The sequence below is a fragment of the Bos mutus genome, chromosome 7 (assembly GCF_027580195.1).
Source record: "Bos mutus isolate GX-2022 chromosome 7, NWIPB_WYAK_1.1, whole genome shotgun sequence".
NCBI classification, from domain to species: Eukaryota; Metazoa; Chordata; class Mammalia; order Artiodactyla; family Bovidae; genus Bos; species Bos mutus.
The window spans coordinates 29,082,609-29,089,873 of NC_091623.1; positions in this window are offsets into that span (position 1 = coordinate 29,082,609).

Genomic DNA, 7,265 nt, shown 5'->3' on the forward strand with positions numbered 1-7,265 from the left:
ACTTTCTATTAATATTATTTTTATAGTACTCTCAGGGCACACAGGAAGTATTTCATCATATCTGTACCTTATTTTATATTTCTTTGTCTCCCAAATAAATTCAAATGTGTGGCTTAGCATAAAGAATACTGTTTTAAGGGAGGAAGGCACGAATTTTAGTCTCAGAGCCTCAAGGATGTTGTTGAAGAGACCGCTCCAATCACATGGGGATTCTAAAGTTCTTCCTCTCACTCTTCACTAGAAAGACCGTTTGAGATACAATCCTCAAACTGTTTTTTGGAAAACAGGCAGGATATAAATTATAAATGAGTTCAAAATAAATAACTGATAAGAAAAAATAAGCTGTACTGAGAAAGAATTATAAAAGCAGATTCTAGAGTAATAACTTAGACTTTGGTGATTGATAAGAAAACTGAAAAAACCATGGACTATCCTATTTTATATGCCATTTTTGGATATATGCAAGAAAAAAAAAATCTCTAATGAGTCAACGTAAATATTTAGGTTAGCTTGGAAGGACTATAGTTTAGTAGATTATGTCAGACTATTGATGAGATAACTTTGGAACAATCTAGTTCCTTTTACTCAACCTTGGAGTTTACCTGGTCATAGAAATTACTTTGGCTTCTTTGGGAAATCTGCTTTGGTGGGTCTTGGCTGAGACACAGAGATCTATATTTTTAAGAGACTCTCTTAGAAAATATTAATGATCAGGTTGGTTTGAGCAAACCTGTTTTACAGTGCAAAGAACCAGTGATCTTCTAGTGTTAATTTGGTTCCTGAGCTTCTTTGTCACTTTGAAAAAATACTCTTCAGTGGTCACAAGAACTCTAGTCTGCTTGACCGTCATATTTCAGTGGGGAAAAAAAATCTTAGTAAATCTTGTTTAGCTTCATTTGCATAAATGAGCACCACCACCCACCTGTGCCACCTCCCTCTAGCTAATTGCCTCACGTAACCCCAAAAAACTGTTCCTAACACTACAGTCACATCGGACTAGAGGTGACTCTACCAAGAAAATCACTTTTAAGGTTTGACCTGAAATAATTTACTGACCTCTACTTTGTATTTAAATAGCTCAGTTTTTTAATATAAAAGCTGAATGGCAATTTAGGAGTTGCTGTTTGTTGTTTAGTTGCTAAGTCATGTCTGACTTGGGACCCCATGGACTATAGCCCACCGGGTTCCTCTGTCCATGGGGTTTCCCAGGCAAGAATACTGGAGAGCGTTACTATTTCATTCTCCAGGGATCTTCCTGACCCAGGGATCGAACCCGCGTCTCCTGATCTCCTGCATTGACAGGCCGATCCTTTACCGCTGAGCCACAAGGGAAGCCCAACAATTTAGAAGCAGTTGAATGTAAACATTTTCCATGTGCACTGTCTCCCTAAACTGGAAGGATAAAAAGGTAGGCAGTGTGGGAGGCCTCCCTGAAGTCACTTCCCCAAACCCAGCAAGACAGCTCCAGCCTCTTCTGCCTTGTCCTGCACTCTGCCATCTACTTTCCCATGAAAGATTGTTTTGCTGTTTGTTCTTCAGCTTCCCATTCTCTCTAAGCTTCTGCCTATTTACAAAGCTCCTTTTCTAGGAGTTTTAGCCATTTGCCCTCCAAACGTGTTGTCCCTTGACAATATTGCTCTGTTCCTCCCTGACACTGACCCTACGCTATGTTCTGCCACGTTCAAGTGACTCCTAACAAGTATTGTAAGCAGTAGATAAGCCGCAAATACTATCAGAGGGAGCATTATCATACTTTGTATTTGAAATCATAAAATCTTATCTTCGCTTTCTCACAAGAGGACCATTATCTCCATTTTCCACATGGGGAAACATACTCAGATCAAGTGACCGGCCTCTTTCAAATCAGTAGCAAGCCTGGAACTGGTGCTTACTTCTGTTCTCTGGTTAGCCCATGTGCCTGTCATTAAAACGTTATTTCATTCAAGAATTATTTACTCTTTCTTCCAGATCGTTAATAAAGACATTAAACAAAACCAGACCTCACACTGACCCTATAGTCAACACATTGCCCTGAGTCATTAGGACTTGTCCTCCAGCCAGTTCTCGGTCCATGTGACAGAGCCCATTGCAAACCCAATGCTAATTAGGTTGGCAAACAAGATTTATTGAGATACTGTATCAAATGCATTACAAAAATATAAATATATGTGTGTTAAGGCACATTCATTGTGCTCACTAAGTTTTTAATTCTATTGAAAATGCTATCAGGACTGTCTGGCACTATGTTTTTATAAATCTGTTCTTTTACAGAGAGCTCTTTTGATTCCATTATCCTCTCAGCGTTTCAATCTTAACAGTGGTTCTGTTATTTTTTGTAAAAAAGGATTGATTTCACAATGGGAATTCGAGTACAGATGCCTTATTCCAAGATGATTATTAGTGAAATTAACAATAATTAACCCCATAAAAGAACACTGGGCCAAAGAGAATTGTAGGCATCTTAGTAAGTGTCTTGGGACCAGAATTAGGATTTCTGATTTCCCATCTCCTCCCTAGCACTAAACAGCATGGTTTCACAGAGAACTGAGCTTGTAACTGTGTCCTCCAAATGGAGCAACTATAATTCATGTCTGATTTTTAGACTTGTTTTCCTATGGTTTCTGCTAAGTTATGTTTATTTTTTTTTTTACCCTAGAATTCATTTTACTTAACTACTGCATATGAATCTTTGTTGATATACTGTAAAACTTTACCTGCATATTTTTCAACCTGTTTAAGTCATTTGTTTGACAGAATTCTTCTATCTTTTAATGAAAATTTAAAATGTCATGAAAGGCAAGGAAATTCCGTTTAAACCAAAGTCAAAGTGGTCTCCTGATGACTGCCCTAAAGCATATTTTATATGAATGGAAATTGGGTCAGCTAGGAATTAAATTAACAACCACCATATTTCCTTAACCACAATTGCATAACCTTATGTCCAAGATATTAACAGATGAGGACTTTACCATTGACTTGCCAAAAAAATGCTATGCACATACAGTTTTTGGCCTGCTTTAAGAAAGGTCCCTTCTGGGCGGGCTTTTTTATTTTCAGTATTGATCTGAGCCATTTCACCAGGACTATCCACTGTACATATGTTCTAAGTAACACAAGCTTTAAAATTGTAATAGCCATCAACTAAATGGTCATGTTGGAAAACAATAGACAATTAAAATGTGGATGTCACGTATAAAGCTCTTTGCTAATCAATGGAACTCTTTATTAGAGTGAAACCAATGATGTATCTGGTATTTTTATTTTTTTATTAGAAATATAATAAATGGTATTTTAAAGGCTTTGCAGTCTGCATGGAAGAGAAACAAACTAAATTTTGGCATTTAGTAAGGGATTCCACAACTTTAGCTATATATTTTTAAATATATACATAGGAATCATTTTATATGTGCAATTCAATGAATTCATTTCTTTATAATTACAAGCATAGCAACAATTATGAATACATATTTAGATAGTATCAATTAATATGAAATGATATTTACATGCAAGAAAAATGCATGATTCAGATTTCAAGAGTTGCTTGTGGGGTCCTGTTCTGATGAGTTTGCTTTTTTGCCTCAAGGACATTCTACACAGGCAAGTTTACAGTTGCTCTAGACCGAAAAAAGACTGGCTGCTTTATTATTAGCAACAAACATGTGTGTGTTCCTTTAAGGGTATCAGCTGCTACAAGAACAAACTTGCAAACTGATTTCTGAGTTTAGTCCTATGTGGCAATAAAATAGCTTTCTCTAAACTGATTCTTACGAGTTTATATTATGCCATCATTTTTATTAACTTGAAATATACAAATTAAAAATTCATAAAGTGCAAACATGAAAGTAATTTCATATATATTGATATTCAGTTCAGTTCAGTTGCTCAGTCGTGTCCGACTCTTTGCTACCCCATGAATCACAGCACGCCAGGCCTCCCTGTCCATCACCAACTCCCAGAGTTTACTCAAACTCATGTCCATCGAGTCAGTGATGCCATCCAGCCATCTCATCCTCTATCGTCCCCTTCTCCTCCTGCCTCCAATCCCTCCCAGCATCAGAGTCTTTCCCAATGAGTCAACCCTTTGCATGAGGTGGCCAAAGTATTGGAGTTTCAGCTTTAGCATCAGTCGTTCCAATGAACACCCAGGACTGATCTCCTTTACAAGGTCTAATTTAGAATGTAATTTACATTTCTAAGTAACATGGTTTCACTATTGATTAACTTTTGTTTTCAAGTTTCATAAGGGTATGATATGGAAAGTGACTCACATTTCATGTGTCGTGAGTAGAAAAATCTTATAAAAGACTAAGTACTAATTTTTTAGCATTTCCTAGGTTTTGCTCTGTGCAAATTATATTCCATATATATCTTGCATCACAACAAATCTCTGAGACCCAGTCTATTATTATCCCCATTTCACAGATGAGGACTGTGAGGCACAGAGATGTGAAGTAGTTTTTCCTAGTTACACAGCCAAAAAAGCAGGATCTTAACACAAACAGTTTTTTGCAGAGCTCTTCCCCTGAACTCATGCTGAAGATAAGATAGGTCAGTAGGTGAGTGGTTCTCAGAGTTGGGCAAGGGTCAGAGTCAACTGGAAGACTCACTGAAACACAGATTGCCAGGCCTCCCCACTCGAATTTCTGAGACAGTAACTCTGGCCTGAGACCTGAGAATCTGCATTTCTAACAACTTCCCAGGTGATGTTATATGCTGCTCGTCTGAGGCCTATACTTTTAGAGTGACAGATATGAGTGATTCTGGAAGGCAGGAAAGTGAAATACATACAGAGATTTCAGGAGCTAGAGATGCTACCCTGTGACTGAAGACAGAAAGGTGGGGTGGGTGGTTGGACCCCAAGAGAGCAAAGCAAAATGTTCAGGTGGAGGGAGTCTTGGAAGAGGAACGCCTGAGCTAGGGATCTGTGCCAACATGTGAGTCTGTGGTCAGGAAGAGAGAGCAGGTGGGAAATCCTACGAGGAGACAGATGCCAAACCAAGGAGGAAATTTTAAAGAGGAACGTTGAAAGTGCCACAGTAATTTCTGCTTAAAAACTCAACCCTGGGAAAATATTTGACTTCCCTAAAGCACAATGCCCTCATAGCTCAGTTGGTAAAGAATCCGCCTGCAATGCAGGAGACCCTGTTTGATCCCTGGGTCAGGAAGATCCGCTAGAGAAGGGACAGGCTTACCACTGCAGTTTTCTTAGGCTTCCCTGGTGGTTCAGCTGGTAAAGAATCCGCCCGCAATGCGGAAGACCTGGTTTCGATCCCTGGGTTGGGAAGATCCCCTGGAGAAGGGAAGGCTACCTACTCCAGTATCTGGCCTGGAGAATCCCATGGACTGCAGGCCATGGGGTCCAGAAGAGTCAGACACGACTGAGCGACTTTCACTTTCCCTTTCAAAGCACAATGATACAGTGAACAGCAGACAGAAGTGGCAAAGACATCAATGTGAGAGGCAGGAATGATCCCCGCCCCGGCTCCCGCCCCCTCCAGCCTGCTGGATCCTGTGGCAGAACTTGCCCTCTTTGAGCCTCAGTCTCCTCAATCTACATTTTATTTATTCTGGTTCATCTCTAAAGCCCTTTCTTATTTTAATGGTCTAAGTTTAAAACTGAGAGGGATGGTGGGCTATGACTTCCCAGTATACTTACTTTAAAATGTTTCTCTCTTATATATATGATGCTTATAAACTGATCATCCCATTACCCAGTCTGAGGTAGAATGGAGGTCTATGAACTTTATCAATGATTTCTTATTCAAATGGGTGATGTTTATATTTGCCTCTAGTTTTGGTTTGAGTCTTCAGGTAGCACTGCAGTTAAATCGTGGTTTATTTTTAGCAGCCAGAAACTGTTATGTGTGCTACCTCTCAGGGCTGCCTTCTATGTGGAAGTCTGGGAGAGCCACCAATATGGTCAGTGGGAGAAGTGAGATGCATCAAGCTTGTTTTCTTGGCTGTTAATTGACAGAGGCATCAACTTGGGGGCATGTTTCATTTACTCTCAAATTAAGATGGCATGCCTTGTCTCCTGCTCACCCAGTTCTTTGTATTAGAGTCACGGTGCTTTTTAAGTCTATAGGAGAGAGAGGTGAGTTTATTTCCCTGTATGGGGTCTCCAAAGAATTCGGGAGAGGGATGTTTCAGCCGCAGGATGTGCAGAGGAATGTTGGGGTACTCACACTCCTCTTGACATCCCTCCTGTAGGCGTTCTCTTCTCTCCAGGATGAGGCCGGTAACCTTTCAGTCTCTAGTTCAGTCCTGTACTATTTTTAACAAACCCCAACAGAGTGTTACAGTAGAGCTTGAGCCTGCCCTCGAGTTTCTCAGCCAGAACTTCCTATTTCCAGCTCTGTGTTTAACCTCTTCTATATGGTTAGTCAGATGGAAGAAAATCATGATGGTGACTCTGTAGCACATACTTTTTGTAGGGTAGGGAGTTTGTAGTACTTTTTATTTTTTGAATATAAAAACTATGATCCAAGAGACAGAAAGTGGCTTGCTCCAGGTCATCCAGAGAGATAGCAGTAGAAGCACTAGAACCTGGATCACTGTCTTTAAGCCAGGAGAGTCTCTAGTGGACCCCTTCTGTTGGGGACGTTGCTACTAGCAAAGGTTTTTCTGTTGTACTAGTTCCTGCTTGGGGCTTCCCTGGTAGCTCAGACAGTACAGCATCTGCCTGCAATGTGGGTGACCTGGGTTCGATCCCTGGGTCGGGAAGATCCCCTGGAGGAGGAAACGGCAACCCACTCCAGTAAGTACTCTTGTATGGAAAATTCCATGGATGGAGGAGCCTGGTAGGCTACAGTCCAGGGGATCACAAAGAGTTGGACACGACTGAGCAACTTCACTTCTAGCTTCTGCTTGAACACATACTCACACATGCATTTGCACACTTTCACATACCCATAGTCATCACTCGCACACTCTCACACTTGTGTAGCTTCAGGAATACCAGAACACTCACATCCCAGTGTGGCCTGCCGCTGAAGGCCCAGCTTATTTACCCAGATTCCTTTTGCTGGATCAAAGCGATCCACACAGGATTTGAAATCTGGTGTCAACACCCAGCCAAAGGTTTGGACCGGGACTTGGCCTGTGTGGGATTTTCCTGGGGAGGCTCTGACTCTGGTTTTCCTGGTGTTTGGTTAAGTGGCAAACAGAAACAAAACTTTCAGGAGAAAGTGATCAGAAAAGAAAATCCAACGGCAGGATTCTAAGATCAAGTGGTCAGAAGGCAGCTGGTGCCTGGAAACCAATGA